General features: G+C 34.9%; 1 protein-coding gene across 2 annotated transcripts in view; it reads left to right on the forward strand.

The window, feature by feature from the left end:
- Positions 1-16,508, forward strand: part of BCKDHB (branched chain keto acid dehydrogenase E1 subunit beta) — a 240,947-nt gene that overhangs the window by 81,045 nt on the left and 143,394 nt on the right. The window lies entirely within an intron of this gene.

Genomic DNA, 16,508 nt, shown 5'->3' on the forward strand with positions numbered 1-16,508 from the left:
CAAATGTAATGCTCTTTTTTGTCATTTTTTATGGATGTTTTATGAATTCAGTTTAGATAGTAATGACAATTATTGCTTGTTTTTCATTTATTGTTATGGAAAATTAATATTGGGATTAATGATATTAAATCTTAATTCTACCTCCTTTCCCTCTGACTTAGAAGTTTTTTTTTTTAACTTCAGTAAGGTACTTTCAAGGTTGGTTATATTAAAATCACTTGCTGATATTACTGCTTTGAGTCTCGTAAATGATACTGTCAGATGGAGTCTTGTTCTATAATTTAGGAAATGATCTACTTACATCCATTAGACTTTATTAAAATGAATGTTTTTGTAGTGACAATGCCTGAATATGGCATAGTTATAAATTGTTTCAGAAATCATCTGTATTCATTTTTGTAGCTAAAATGATTAAGATCAATTTACAAAAATATGAAAAAAAAACCCAACCTGCTTCCTTATAGTCTACCTAAGTCAGATGTGGGTTTCCTTCAGAGGGCTTCAGAAATTTTCATCTCTGTCAGAGCTGCTTCTAATAGCCATTGCTCTGATGGCTTTGACCTAGCATTCTGGGTTTGCAGGGTAGAGCTATGCTGTGGCATAGTTTATTCCCACACATGCTAAAATTTGAATTTGTGCTCCTTTATGGACAAATGCCATTCTTTCATAGGATGATGGATCCTGCAGATGTGAAGGAAAAATGGAACTTGAAAAACAGTTTATGCCCTGTCATTCCCTGCACTGATTTGGGCTTCATGGTGCTGATGAAAACTTAAATGTTCTGCTTCCCTATGCACTGGCTTATGCCCCTGGGAAAGGGGGTAGGGGAAGGAACACACTGCATTAAAATTTTGTAAATGTTTTTGTTTCTTTGCCAGATTTTGTTTGTTGGCTGTTTAGGCTTTATTTTTGTGTAATCATGGAACAAGACTACTAATTTTTGTAGTGAAGGCTGCTTCTTACTTAGGGTAAAGAAAAGAAGACCAAACTCGATACTTATACTGTGTAAGGATAAGTTATATTGAACATTAAACTTAGAGTGTTCTGGTGCTGTTTTGGAGAGAGCAAATGAATGAAAAGTCATTTATTAAGCTCTTCCTATGTGTAAAAAAAAAAACCTGTGCTAAAGTTCTGTGAAAATACAAAAGCAAAACAATTTCTTCCCTTAATGAACTAGTTCATTTTCTGTTGGGGGAAATAGCACATATAGGAGACTGATGGCTGGAGACGGCTATTTTGGTTTTGAAATTTATAGGGATGGTGAGTAGAGCCTTCATGTTATTTTTTTTCTCCAGTGACTGATGAGTTGTGACAGTGAAAGTCAGGATGTCCTCCTTTCTTGACAAACATGGAGGCTAGTTGATCTGACTTTTCAGATCCTGGCATAAGTCATAGGTTTGTTTTTCCTGTAGTAAGAGATCTGAAATGAAGCAGTACCTTTTCTAATAAAATTAATCAGGAATCTGGATTAATTTAAGTTATAGAAAAAGAAGGACAAGAAGATTTTAACACCAGACTCTTTGCTAGTGGTTATTAAGTCCTTTAACCACACTCCCATCAATACTACATTCCTAATGAGTAATTTCAGAAATGTCTATGTAATCACTTTGTTGTTTGTACTTTTTAAAAATTTTTCTCCTCCCCCCATCACCTACCTCTCTGCTTTTTAAAAAGTCAAGTCAGACCCTCAGCTTTTTCTTGAAGAAAAAAGCTGCTACTTATTTAATATTCAATACAAATATTGAGTATTTTTAGAAAGCCAAATCAGGAAAAATTTATGAAGATAAAAATAATTTAAAAATATATGTAAGCTTGTGATATACAGATTATAACTATTGGAGACAGTTGTGTAATTGGTTTAGTTTAATCTTTATTTAATATTTCCAAAGTACAGTGCTGGCAGTTTTAGGTGTTTTAGAAATATATGTTCAGGGGGGGCGGAGCCAAGATGGCAGAGTAAAAGCAGTGACTTGCTTGAGCTCTTCCCCAAACTCCTTCAAAATACCTATAAAAAAATGGCTCTAAATAAATTCTAAAGCAGCAGAACCCACAAAAAGAGAGAGTGAAACAAATTTCCAGCCAAAGATAGCTTGGATGGTTGATTAGAAAGTTATATTGCACCTAGCAGGAGAGGAGTGCAGTTCAGTGTGGGCACACAGGCCGCAGTGAACCTGGAGCAGGCCTCAGAGGACTGAATCGCAGGCAGCTGTGGTACTTTCCAGACTTCTCAACCCACGAACGCCAAAGACAACTTGGAAGGTCAGTGGGAAAAGTCTGTGATTGCGGTGAGAGAAGCATCTAGGTCTCAGCCACAAATCCCAAGCACAGGCTGCGGCTGCCTCCTGAGCTTCCAGCTCACAGTCTGAGGGGGAATCGAGTGGCTGATCAGAGGGGGATTGCAGGGATCTCTTTGCCTGTGCTGATGCAGGAATCTCTTGCTTTGCCCATGCTTGGATCTGGGTCACAGTTCTGGGTGGCAGTCCTGGGACTAGGAGGAGTGCTGGTGTGGTGGAGCTTGTGGTGGCTGTGGAGAGGAAACCCTCCTCACAGTTCCAAGACAGAAAAGACTGCTCACAGACCAGAGCACAGGCCAGGAAAAGAGTAAACACCTCGCCCTTGATCATCGCACCTTGGAAGAACTGAAAATTTACAGGTCTCTAGAAGTATCTCTGAAAACAGCTGCACAAAACCCCTGAAACTTGGGACAGTACATTCTCCACACTGGAAACAGACTCCTCCCTTAACAAAGAGTTTATAACTCAAGTAATTGGCTGAGATCATGAGCAAGCAGCGCAAAAAGAGTCAGACTGTATTATCTTACTTTGGTGACAAAGAAGATCAAAACATACAACCAGAAGAAGACAAAGAAGCCAAAGCTCCTACATCCAAAGCCTCCAAGAAAAATATGAATTGGTCCCAGGTCATGGAAGAGCTCAGAAAGGATTTTGAGAAGCAAGTAAGAGAAGTAGAGGAAAAACTGAGAGTGATGCTAAAGGAGACCCAAAAAAATACTGAAGAAAATTAATACCTTAAAAAATAGCCTAACCCAAATGGCAAAAGAGGTCCAAAAAGCCAATGAGGAGAAGAATGCCCTAAAAAGCAAAATTGGCTAAATGGAAAAGGAAGTCCAAAAGCTTACTGAAGAAAATACTTCCTTAAAAATAAGAATGGAGAATTTGGAAGCTAGTGACAATTTGAGAAATCAAGGCACTGTAACACTAATCCAAAGGAATGAAAAAAATAGAAGAGAATGTGAAATATCTCATTGGAAAAACAACTGACCTGGAAAATAGATCCAGGAGAGAGAACTTAAAAATTATTGGACTATCTGAAAGTCATGATCAAAAAAAAGATCCTGGACATCATCTTTCAAGAAATGATCAAGGAAAACTGTCCTGATATTTTAGAACCAAAGGGCAAAATAGAAATTGAAAGAATCCACTGATCACCTCCTGAAAGAGATCCCCAAAGGAAAACTCCTAGGAATATTGTAGCCAAATTCCAGAATCCCCAGGTCAAGGAGAAAATATTACAAGCAGCCAGAAGGAAACAATTCCAGTATTGTGGAAACAGAATCAGGATAACACAAGATTTAGCAGCTTCTACATTAAGGGTCCAGAGGGCATAGAGTATGATATTCTGGAGGGGAAAGGAGATAGGACTAGAATCTAGAATCACCTACCCAGCAAAATTGAGTATTATCCTTCAGGGTAAAAAATGGTCATTCAGTGAAATAGGAGACTTTCAAGCATTCCTATGGAAAAGACCAGAGCTGAATAGAAAATTTGACCTTCAAATACAAGACTCAAGTGAAACATGGAAGAGGTAAACAGGAAAGAGAAATCATAAGAGACTTATTAAGGTTGAACTGTTTATATTCCTGCAGGGAAAGATAATATTTGTAACTCATGAGTCCTTTGTCAGTATTAGGGTAGTGGGAGGGAAAAAAACATTATATGTATGTATAGATAGATAGATAGATAGATAGATAGAGGGCACAGGGTGAGTTGAAGATGAAGGGGTGATATCTGGAAAATAAAATTAAGGGGTGAGAGAGGATTATACTGGGAGGAGAAAGGGAGAAGTAGAAGGAGGTAAAATATCTCACATGAAACAGACAAGAAAAGACTTTTACAGTGGAGGGGAAATGGGGGAAAGTGAGAGGGAATGAGTGAATCTTATTCTCATAGGATTTGGCTTAAGGAGGGAATAACATACACAATGGGGTATGGAAATCTATCTTACCCTACAGGAAAATAAGGGGGAAAGGGGACAAGAGAGCAGGGGGTCGATAGAGGGGAGGGCAGATTGGGGGAGGGGATAATCAAAAGCAAACACTTCTGAGGAGGGACAGGGTCAAAAGAGAGAATAGAATAAATGGGGGGTAGGATAGGATGAAGGGAAATATACTTAGTTTTTCACAAAAAAAGAGAAATATATGTTCAGACTTGTTGCCAAAGCCTAGAAGCCTTGCTTATCTCCTTTTTATAGTTCTGTTGTATATGTGGACATGTTTTATTTGTTGTTAGTGTTTTTTCAAGTAGCAGCCTCTCTCATCCATTTGGATTTATAGAGTACTCCTATTGTAAGAACCCTATGAAATAATTACTGCAATTATTATTAACATTTTATAGATGAGGAAACTGAGGCTGATAGGTTAAGTGATCCCTAGTTAATTGTTAAGTATTGGATTCAAGATTTAAATCTTGGGGTCTAACTACAAACCCCATTCTCTCAAATCTACCAGACCCATGTCTCTTCTGGAACTTAAGACCATTTTTTCTGGCATGTGGAATTGTGTGTAAAGTCAGCCTCTTTACTCTCAGATACTCTTCAATGAATTTATTTACTTCAATTCCACAAAAATGTATTAAGTACCTATCATGTTTTGTTGCTAGAGTACAGTGCAGGAAGTTTTAGCACATGAACTTTGTGATAATTTGTTTTGACAATTCAGAGGGGTTTTTTTTTTTTTTTGCTTATTTAATATTCTTATCAGTGTTCCATACAGATCTGCATAGCAGATAATGGGGGAAGTGTTACTATGATTTTAAAAATTACATGTTTGTGTTAATTTTAGAGCTTGCCAGTTTCAAAGGCCCTTATTTACTTTGACATGACAACATAAGGTTGATCATTTATAATTTTGAAGTTTTCTGTTGTTTGTCTAATGCTGACCCAAAGTCTGATAAGGTAGCAGTTCTGTGTGCTTTGGTATCCTTTTCACCTTTGAAGTTATAAAAGGTGAAATGGAGATCTTTGTGGCTTTTGATTTCTGATTTCTTTGAAAATTGCTCCCTTAGTGTTGGTTTTCATATTGTTTACCTTGTAAAAACATTTAACACCATAATTACAAAAATTATGGAATATTGGAATTGAAACTTCTGGATTGAAAATTTTTTTTCTTTTGTATTGTAAAACCAACTGCTTCTTCCTTGAAAGATTGTTGTGTTTCAGTTTGTCACACCTGATCACTTTTTAAAGATTGACTTACTTTTAAAAAAATCTCATGAATGTTATTTGTGCAGCTTTTGGATCATATTTCTGGTGATTTACTTAAGTTATGTCCTTTTCTTTTTAAAGAAAAGATGTTAGGTTGCTTTATTGTAGTAAATGTGAGGTGACTGTCAGTACTTCCTATTTCTTTGCTATTTCTATGCATACCTATAAATCCACACTGTCCCTTAAACAGGTGAATTAACCCACCTTCTTTAGGGATATCATTGAAAGAGATAGTCTGTTCTTTGTAATTGCATTTTTTTAAGGGAATGAGTAAAAGAGTCTTTATTTATTTAATTTTGGGGGGAATGGGAGGCAATTGGGGTTAAATGACTTGCCCAAGGTTACACAGCTAGTAAATGTGTGAGGCTGAATTTTAACTCAGGTTCTCCTCTCTCCAGGGCTGGTTCTCTATCCAGTGTGCCACCTAGCTGCCCCATAACTGCATTTTAAAAAGTGTAATAAAGATAAAAATACAGTTATATGAACAAAAAATGCCTGCCTCATAACAGTTTTTATTCTTTGAAAAGAGAAAAAAATCCACATATATGGTAATGGGGTCTCATTTTTGTGATGTCTTGAATTTGCTTCTGAAATTGTAATTCTGGATGCCAGCTTGTTTATACACATACCCGCACATACACATATATATTTCTAATATGGATATAAACTAATATGTAATTATTTCTAATAACCTACAGAAATAGATCTGTGGATAGGTATATTTTTAAAGGCTAGCTTGATTTTCTGGGAAAAACAGGAACAAAAACTGGTTCTTTTTTTTTTTTAAGAGCCATAGTAAAAGTCAAGAGGTAGTAAACATGGTCTGGTGGAATAAAGAGTGATATCGAACGAGGCTGGAAAGATCGGTTGGAATCAGTTTGTGAAAAGCCTTAAAAGCTAAACAGAAGAGTTTGTATTTTATCCCGGAGGAACTAGGAAACCACTGCAGTTTGTTGAGTAGGTGAGTCATATGATCAGATGTGTGCTTAGAGAAAATTACTTTGGCAACATTGTGCAGGATGGACTAGGGTGGTGAAAAATTATGTGCTCTTTGAGTTAAAACTTTTGTGCTAAAAAAAGCTTGAGTTAAAACTTTTTGTGGTTAAAAATTAAAATATTAAGCAAGTTTTATTTTGGCTTATTCATTTATATCTTTTTTTTTTTTTGCTTGTGCTTTGATGAAATGCCCACTCCCATTTGGAAGTTGCCTGGGAAAGTGTAAATTATTTTCTTAGAAATATGTGAGATTTTTGGTAAAAGAAAAGGCTGATAGAGGAATGCTTCCCTTCTTTGCCACCTTAGTATTATGAATTGTCATAGGGATTACATCAAAAGAATATATGATCCTGTGAGAAAGTAAGGATTTGATATTAGCTCGGTTACCTTTTGCTCCTTTCTTCACTTCATTCCTTCCTTATTATCACAGGAAGAACAAATCATTTATATAGTACCTTATGATTTACTCATACTAATCCTTTTCTTGGTGGAGTAAGAATTAATAAAATCATAATAGTAAGTCACATTTGTATATGTAAGGGGCGGGGGTTGCTGAACAGTGAGGGCCAAGTCCAAATAGCATTCAAAATAGGCTCTCTCTGCTGCCAAAGTATGTGTTGAGGTTGTTGAACTGCTTTTAAAAGTGTGGAGGTTTTGCCTCTTCACTATAGAGCATATGTATGTTTTAGGTGACTTTTTGGAGTTGTGAAAATAAAAACTTTTCATTTGGCTGTTGAGCTAAAATTGTGTGTGCATATAAAAGGAACAAATAGGTTATATCACTGTGGAAGTTATTTGATATTAATTGGTTATTGATGATATCAAGGGCTGGTTAACTTGATATTGGGGCAAATAATTTTAGAGAATATACCAGAGAGAGGACTGATCTTTGGCAGCCTAGTCCTGGGAGCATGTGCGTTGAGCACTGCCTGCTTCCAACCCACGAGAGGGTTCAGTGAGCTGCCTTTGGAAGTTTGAGATGATGTGAGGAGGGGCCTAGTTCTCTGCTTCTTCCTTTCTATATGTCTCTTTCATAAGTCTTTCAGGAATCACATCTCTCTATGCAGTTCATCACATCACATCACATCACATCATATCACATCACATCACATCACATCACATCACATCACATCACATCACATCACATCACATCACATCACATCACATCACATCACATATGCAGTTCACAGCATCACAGAACTGTCCTTGAAGGGATCACCAAAGCATTCTAAATTCATGTGCTCCAGCAGGTTAGTTCACTGATATTTGACTGGCTGCATTTTCTTCCTCAGAGTTCTAGGGTACCCCTAGAGGGCAGTGGGATTCTTTTGATTCTATCTGCTCAAGTCTTTCCCTGCAGTATCACCCATCAGTGATTAGTGCCCTAGTATAATTTGTCCCTGTCAGTATCTCTTTAATATCACTTATGTCAGGGATTAGCACCCCATTCTCTACTTACCCCATTAATGTCTCCTCAACATTAGTTAGTAATCACTTAATATAGTTAGATTTTACAAAGGAATATTTATTGAAAAGATAGAGCAAGAACTAAAGTACAAAAACATCCTCTGAAATTGAGCATCTTCTTCCCTATAGCACCTTAGTCCCTGGGCACAAACTTAAAGTGGGTGCTACCAACACTTCTACCACTGGGTTCATGTCTGGGTGTGGCATAGCCACTGGATGAGTCTCTTTCTCTGGCTTTCCAGGTAGAATCCACTGCTGAAGTTGCTCATGTGGGTTGCTTTTCAGATCTGGCACCTTACCAGGCTTGATTGCTGGACTCCTAGTGGTTCTTCCCACTTTTTGACATCTTGGAAGGCCCTGTGCCAAAGGAGAAAATGACACAAGCAGGAGGTAACCTCATCCCAGACACAGGATTGCCTATGAGGTCATGTGCTCCCTGACTAGCCTGGTGGTAGCCAATTCCCTATCTCTCGGAGCTCAAAGAGTTGGCCTTGTTGCCAGCTGGAAGGAGATTTGGCCTGTTAGTTCCTTTGGTTTGCACACTTAGTCCTCACTCAGCACCAGTTGAAAGACTTGTCATCATCATGCAGTAAGTGGACAAGACATAGTCACAGAATATCTTTACATTTTCTGAAGTAGAGGATAGGAGCCTCCATTAATGCTTGTCCAGGAGCAGGCTTCTCAAGCATCCTCATGCAGATACCAAGCAGAGCTTGTTGCTCATGCTCCTAGGACTAGGGCCCTGGTGGCCAGTTGTTCATTACTCCCATTATTACTACATTTTTCCAGCTCTGTGAATTGTGCAATTTTTGTATTATTCCTATTTTATAGATGGAGAAACAAACTCAGGGAGATAAAATGATTTGCCTGTGATCACACAGCTCATAAGTGTAAGAGCTGGGAGAGAAACCAAATGATATGACAAAACATATTGCTTTAAAATTTAACATATTATTATGGCTCATTTTATAATCTTAATATATTTATGGTCTATAATGTCTAGAAACAAAGTGAACTTTGAAATACAAATAATTTAATCTTTTTAATCAATCATGCTGAAAATGCTAAAGTACATTTATGACCTACACAGTATATAGGATGGATTGATATCATTTTTTAAGAGGAATTGTTTTATTTTGCCTTTGGAGATTCTATGATGGAAAAGGTCTGAACTTTTTATAGTTTTTTTGACTTTTAATACTTCATTACTTCAAGTTATTTTCTACTCCTTTGGCCTTTGCTCATTTGTTATTATTATTTACATTTTTGTTTATATGTTATTTGTTAATGAAGCATCTCTTGACGAGTATGACTAGCAAAGACAGAAAGCAAGAAAAATGAACAAACAATAAAATAAAAATAAAAGAGATTCTGAAGTATTTTTATTGACTTAGCAACAGTAATTGAATAGTAGCTGTATAGGAAAGAATATTCTGCCTCTTAAACATGGAAAATCTCAGATTAGAGCTATATTAACCACTAGAGGCCTCTCTTAGACCAAAATAGGTGACTGATTCTAGGTTTTTGCATTTGTTGATGACTACTTATCACTAGTAAAGTATATTTTAGATTCTAATCCTAAATACATTCTAAAATAGTGCCTTATGCTTCTAAGGTACTTTTTAATGCTGTTTAAATATCTTGACATAATTCGTATTTTTTTTTTTCAGTATGGCAAAGCAAATGATATTACCTGTGGGACTAATGTTTTTTTAAAGAGCCCTTAGTTAAAACATATAATCTAAAAGCTGACGAGCACAGGAAAATCATGTCTCTTTGACAGTAAAATATTGTTTTGGTTTAAAATTTTTTTATTGATTTAACATGGTGGATTAAGTCACTATATTCTGTTTAATTATATTTTAAGACAACAATAAAATTATTTAAATTTTGATGATGAGGATTTTTTTGTGCACTATTGAATGAGTAAATAGTTGCCTGTGTTTCATCTAAAATCCATTCAGAAACGAGATAACACTGTTGTTAGCAGTAATTCCATCTGTTAAGAATAAGTGTTATTATTTAGAAATCTGATAAAATATACCACATTTTTAGGTTGAATTCATTTCAGAGGTAGCCTGATGTTAAAGATAAGATGGTTGGTGAGCAACATCATCCTTTTCTACACCTTGAGACTGATTTAGTCACATGTATTAATCTACTTTGGTATGGAATCTTGGGCTCTTTCTCCACTCTTGGTCAAGGTAATCTTCTAGCTACCTCTACTCTACTGTTAAAGACCTTAACCTGAAAAGGCAAAGGTCCCCCATTGCATCCTGGGCCATCTCTAGTTGTCCTGATCAATATCTGGCCACTGGACCCAGATGGCTCTGGAGGAAAAAAATGAGACTAGTGACCTAGCACAGCCCTTCCTCATTTAAATCCAATTCACTTGCATCTTATGGCATCACCTCCCTGATGTCATAGTCCTCTTCAAGAACAAAGGACAAACAGCAACTCTACTGTGGAGAGGAAGTCAGGATCAAAATGATTAGTGGTTGGTACAACAAGAATAGGTCTGAAAGCAGTTCAATATTATAATAGGGAGTTGATTACATTTTTAAGCTCCTAACAGTGATCTGTAGTAAATTTTTGTTGCTTTTGAGGTAATGACATTTTCTTTTTTTTTTTTTTAATAATTTTTACAATAACATTCTCTGCTATAAAAGCTTCGTTACAACTTTAGGCATATCTTTGAAGATATTGTGTGTTTGGTTCCAGACCACTGTAATAAAGTAAATATCAGAATAAAGAATCACAATTTTTTTTTGTTTCCTAGTACTCATAAAAGTTATACTATACTGTAGCCTATTAAGTGTGAAATAGTATTTTGTCTAAAATGTGTACATACCTTAATTAAAAATATTTTATTGCTAAAAAATGCTAACCATCATCATAACTTTCAGTGAGTCATAATCTTTTTGTTGGTAGAGGGTCTTACCTCGATGTTGATGGCTGCTGACTGATCAGGGTGGTGGTTGTTGGAAGTTTGGGGTGGCTGCGGCAATTTCTTAAAATAAGACAACAATGCAGTTTGTGACATCAAATGACCCCTTTTCACTTGAACACTTAGAGGCAATTGTAGGATTACTAATTCCCCTAATTTCAATATTGTTGTGTCTCAGATAGTAGGGAGGCCCAAGGAGAGGGAGAGAGGTAGGGGAATGACCAGTTAGTGGAGCACTCAGAACACACACAACATTTATTAAGTTCACCATCTAATATGGATATAGTTTGTGGTATCCCAAAATAATTACAATAGTAACATTGGAGATCACTGATCACAGATCACCATAACAGATATAATAATAATAATAATGGAAAAGTTTGAAATATTGTGAGAATTGTGACAAAATGTGATGCAGAGACATGATGTGAACACATGCTGTTGGAAAAAATGGCACCAGGGCAGCTAGGTGGGGCAGTGGGTGGAACACTGGCCCTGGAGTCAGGAGGACCTGAGTTCAAATGCAGCCTCAGATATATAACACTCACTAGCTGTGTGACTCTGGGCAAATCACTTAACCCAATTGCCTCAGCAAAATAAAAATGATAAAATAAAAAGGAAAAAATGACACCCTGCTCAATAGCAGGGTTGCCATAATGTTCATAAACCTTCAATTTGTAAAAACAAAACAAAACAAAACAAAAAATAATCAACAATATCTACGATGAAGTAAAGCACAATAAAATGAGATATGCCTGCATTTTTTTTCTTTTGCCAGTATGATAATGTCTAAGAGCTTATTAGGTAGAATAGTGCAAACTATCAATCAACAAGCCTTTATTATACCAACTACTGTACATAAGGGATCATAAGCACATTGACTGGTTGTAGCAGAAGTCTTATGTCTTGGTGATGATCTAATAAGAGAAACCAGAAATAATGATTTTTTGGGAATCTCTTTTAACAGATTATTGTTTTCCTTCTAAGATTTGATAGATGGAATGAAAATTCAAAAAAGTGAAAAACTTGGCTGATTGTTATGCCTATGTATATTCTATCTTCTTATATGTACTTTGTAGAAGCTTGAGATAGTGGAAGTTACTTGTTAAAAAACAAAAAAATAATAAACCTAAAGTGTGAGTCATTTTCCTCTACAGCAAAATAGAAATGGTAAGTTCCTGCGGGAAATCAATCAAGCAATAAGCATTTATTAAGCACTGGCTATATGCCAGGTCCTTTGCTAAGTTATGGGAACATAACAAAAGTGTTTTCAAGTTGCTTACATTCCAACTGAAAGACAGCATAGGTATATACAAGATAAATCAAAAATAGATGGGAGGTAACTTTGGATTGGAAGTTGCTAAAAAAGGGGGGGGGGCAATGTTGCACTTAAACTAATTTTCCTTGCTACACTCGGTGCCTTACAAATCATAGCTGATTGCATGCACACACATATGTGAAGAATGTTGATTTTATTTTGAACATTATTCCATGCAATAGAATTTTAATACACAAAACTTGGGACACCCTAAAAGTTGGCTAAAATAAGATTTGATTTTGAACTTCAATTGCTTATCAAGTATTAACTTAAGCTAGTAGTTTTGTTTTGCTGAGAACACATTTGACATTTGACTAGCTTACTCTCTTTGTGTTTTATAAATGTTTGGGACCTGAAGTTAGATTAATTTTGATTAGGGACTTAGATACTTGCATAAATTGAGTGCTATATACCTGCAGATATCTGCACATGTTTTGAAACAATATGGACTATGGATGTCCCTTGAAAGTCTGAAGATTTGGCATGGTTATTTTGATATCAATAGAAATAAGTTTAAAGAAGAAGTCTATAAATGTATCGTGGGATTTTAATAATAATTTAAACAGATATTATGGTCCATTTAAGGGTTCTTTTGTACATATTTTGAACCTGGTAACACTTATTCAGAATCTTTATGTAAATACTATTTGTTTTACAACTTTATGTGCATCAGTTATCAATTCTTAGGCTTTATTGCTGTCTAGATTAGTTTTCATGGGAAACTTCATCACCTTTTCTTTTTAATGATATTTATATTTTATAGAACTTCAAGTTTCTGGGGTTTTTTGATCCGTTAGTTGATCAAGCTTCTTACAGTTCATCTATTTCATGGCTTTTAATTTTGCTGATGACCCCTTGGAATATCAGTGAGCAAAATGATTTGTAATCGTCCCAGCAATTTTTGTCAATTAGTGAGTTCTTGCCCCCAAAGCTTGGATATTTAGGTTACTGTGAGTGATCATTTTATTCCATATACTGTATGACTGATCTATTCCACTTATCAACCATATTATTTCTTAATCAGAATCAAATTATTTTGGCGACTGCCACTTGATGATATAGTTTGAAATCTGGTGCTGCTATGTTGCCTTCCTTCAGTTTTTTTTTTCATTGACTCCTTTGATATTCTTGACCTTTTGTTCTTCCAGATAAACTGTTATTATTTTTTCTAACTCTATAAAATAACTCTTTGGACATTTGAATGATGTGGCACTGAATAAATAAATTAATTTAGGTAGAATTGTCATTTTTATTATATTGACTCTGCCTACCTATGAGCAATTAATATTTCTGTAGCTGTTTAGATCTGTCTTTATTTGTGTGAAAAGTGTTTTGTAATTGTGTTCATATATAGCTCCTGGATTTGTCTTGGTAGTAGACTCCCAAGTATTTTATAATGTCTGCAGTTATTTCAAATGGAGTTTCTCTTTCTATTAATAATATATAGAAATGCAGGTGATTTATGTGGGTTTATTTATATCCCACAGTTTTGCTAAAATTGTTAATTGTTTCAACTGCTTTTTTAGTTCATTTTCTAGGATTCTTTAAATGTACCCTTGTATCATCTGCAAAAAGTGATAGTTTTGTTTTCTTGTTGGCTGTTCTTATTCCTTCACTTTCTTTTTTTCTTGTCTTATTGCTACAGCTAGCATTTCTAATACAATATTGAATAATAGTGGTGGTAATGGACATCCTTGCTTTACCTGTGATCTTATTGGCAAGACTTCAAGTTTATCTCCATTACAGATAATGCTTACTCTTGGTTTTGGGGTTGGTCAGTCATTTTTTAGTAGTGTCTGATTCTTTGTGACCCCATTTAGGGTTTTCTTGATGGAGATACTGGAGTGGTTTGCCATTTCCTTCTTCTCATTTTACAGATGAGGGAACTGAGGCAAGCAGAGTTAAGTGACTTGCCCAGGGTCACACAGCTAGTAAGTGTCTGAAATCAGATTTGAACTCAGGAAGATGAGTGTTTTGACTTTGACTCTGGCCCTCTGTTGACTATACCACTCAGCTGTCCTCAGCCACAACAAGTAGTTTATCCCCATTATAGATAATGATTGCTCTTGGTTTTCGATAGACACTACTTATCATTTTAAGAAAGGCTGCATTGATTCCTATGCTTTCTAGTGTTTTGAGTAGGAATGAGTGTTGCATTTTGTCAAAAGTTTTTTCTGAATCTAGTGAGATAATAACTATTGTTGTTGTTTTTGTTATTGAAGTCAGTTATGATTATAGTTTTTCTAATATTGAACCAACCTTGCTTTCCTTGTATAAATCCTACCTGATCATAGTGCGTGATCTTTGTGATATATTACTGTAATCTTTTTGTCAGTATTTTATTTAAAATTTTTGCATTAATATTCATTAGGGAAATTGGTCCATTTTCTTTCTCTGTTTTTGCTCTCCCTGGTTTGGGTATTAAAGCCATATTTATGTCATAAAAAGAATTTGGTAGAAATCCTTCCTTGCTTATATTTTCAAATAGTTTATATAATATTGGAATTAATTGTTCTTAAACTGTTTGGTAGAATTCACTTGTAAATTTGTCTGATCTTTGGGACTCTTTTTTCCTCAGGGAGCTCATTTATGGCTAGTTCAATTTCTTTTTCTGAGGTAGAGTTGAATATTCTATTTCCTCTTCTGTTAATCTGGGAAAATTATTATTATTGTAAAATTTATTTCACTTCATTTGTCAGTTTTTTTGGCATATAATGAGTAAAATAGATACTAATAATTGCTCTAATTTCATCTTCATTGCTGATACATTTACCCATTACATTTTTGATATAGGTAATTTGGTTTTGTTCTTAATTTTAAAAAATCAAATTGGCTAATTTATCTGTTTTATTGATTTTTTTCATAAAACCAGCTCCTAGTTTTTTTTTAACTTTCAATTTTATTAATTTCTTTTTTTGGAATCAACTTTATTAATTTCTTCTTTACTTTTCAGGATTTCTATTTTGATGTTTAATTGGAGATTTTTAATTTGTTCTTTTTCTGTTTTTAGTTGCATGCCCAATTCATAGATCTGTTCTTGTTCTCTCTCTCTCTGTCTCTCTCTCATTGAGGCATGCATTTAGAGATGTAAATTTTCCCCAAGTAAAGTCTTCTGGAATATCATATTCCAAGGACTCCTGTCCTTTAATGTGGTAGTTGCTAAATCTTGTATTATCCAAATTGTTCCCCTATAGTATTTGAATGGTTTCTTTATGGTTGCTTGGAATGTTTTCTTCTGGAACTGGGAGCTCTGGAATTTGATTGTCCTATTCTTGGGAATTTTCATTTGGGGATCTCTTTTAGGAGGTGATTGGTAGATTCTTTTGATGTCTATTTTACCTTCTGACTCTAAGATCTCAAGACAGTTTTTTATACTTCCTTAAAATATGATGTCTGGGTTTTTTTTTTTGGATTATGGCTTTCAGGTAGTGCAATAATTCTTTAATTGTTTCTCCTTGATGTGTTTTCCAGATCAGTTTTTTTTTTCAATCAGATATGTCACTTTTTTTTCTATTTTTCATTACTTGGACTTTGTTTTGATTGTTTCTTGAAGTCTCAGGGAGTCATTAGCTTCTATGTGTCCAATTTTAATTTTTAAGGAAATATTTTCTTCAGTGAGCTTTTCTACCTCCTTTTCTGTTTTGTCTATTTTGCTTTTGAAGGAATTTTTTCATTAGTGATGATTTGTATCTCCTTTTCTATTTGGCCAATTCAGCTTTTTATGGAGTTTTTTTTTTTTAATCAGTGACAATTTATACCTTTTTTCTTTTTTTTTTTAAGGAGTAGTCTTTTTCATAAAGGGGTTTTATTGTTTACCTCCATTTTCTTGATGAAGAAACTTGGAGATTAGATATACTAAATGAGTTACTCACTTAAAGACATAGAGAACATCAGAGAAGGATCTTGAAGTAAGCCATAGAATCTTAACATGGAAGGGACTATAAAGGGCACTCCTCACAGTGAGTAAATAAGATCAACATAACTTTTTCATGTACTAGCTGGAGTACTAGACTTTGAGTCAGGAAGACCTGTGCTCAAGTCCTACCTCTGACATTTATTATGTATGTAATCTTGTGTCTCCAAGACTGTCAGTACCAATAAAGTTATATATTTGAATAGTTGGAGTGAGTTTCTATTTTTTAAATAATTAAATTCTAAAAAAAAATAAATTATTTACTTAAATTTTTTTTTAAATTTTGAGTTCAAGATTCTTTTTCTCTCACTCCACCCCACCCACTGAGAAGGCAGACAATATGATATCAGTTATGCATGTAAAAT

The sequence above is a fragment of the Vombatus ursinus genome, unplaced genomic scaffold, assembly GCF_900497805.2.
Source record: "Vombatus ursinus unplaced genomic scaffold, bare-nosed wombat genome assembly UNPS02000582.1, whole genome shotgun sequence".
Lineage (NCBI taxonomy): Eukaryota > Metazoa > Chordata > Mammalia > Diprotodontia > Vombatidae > Vombatus > Vombatus ursinus.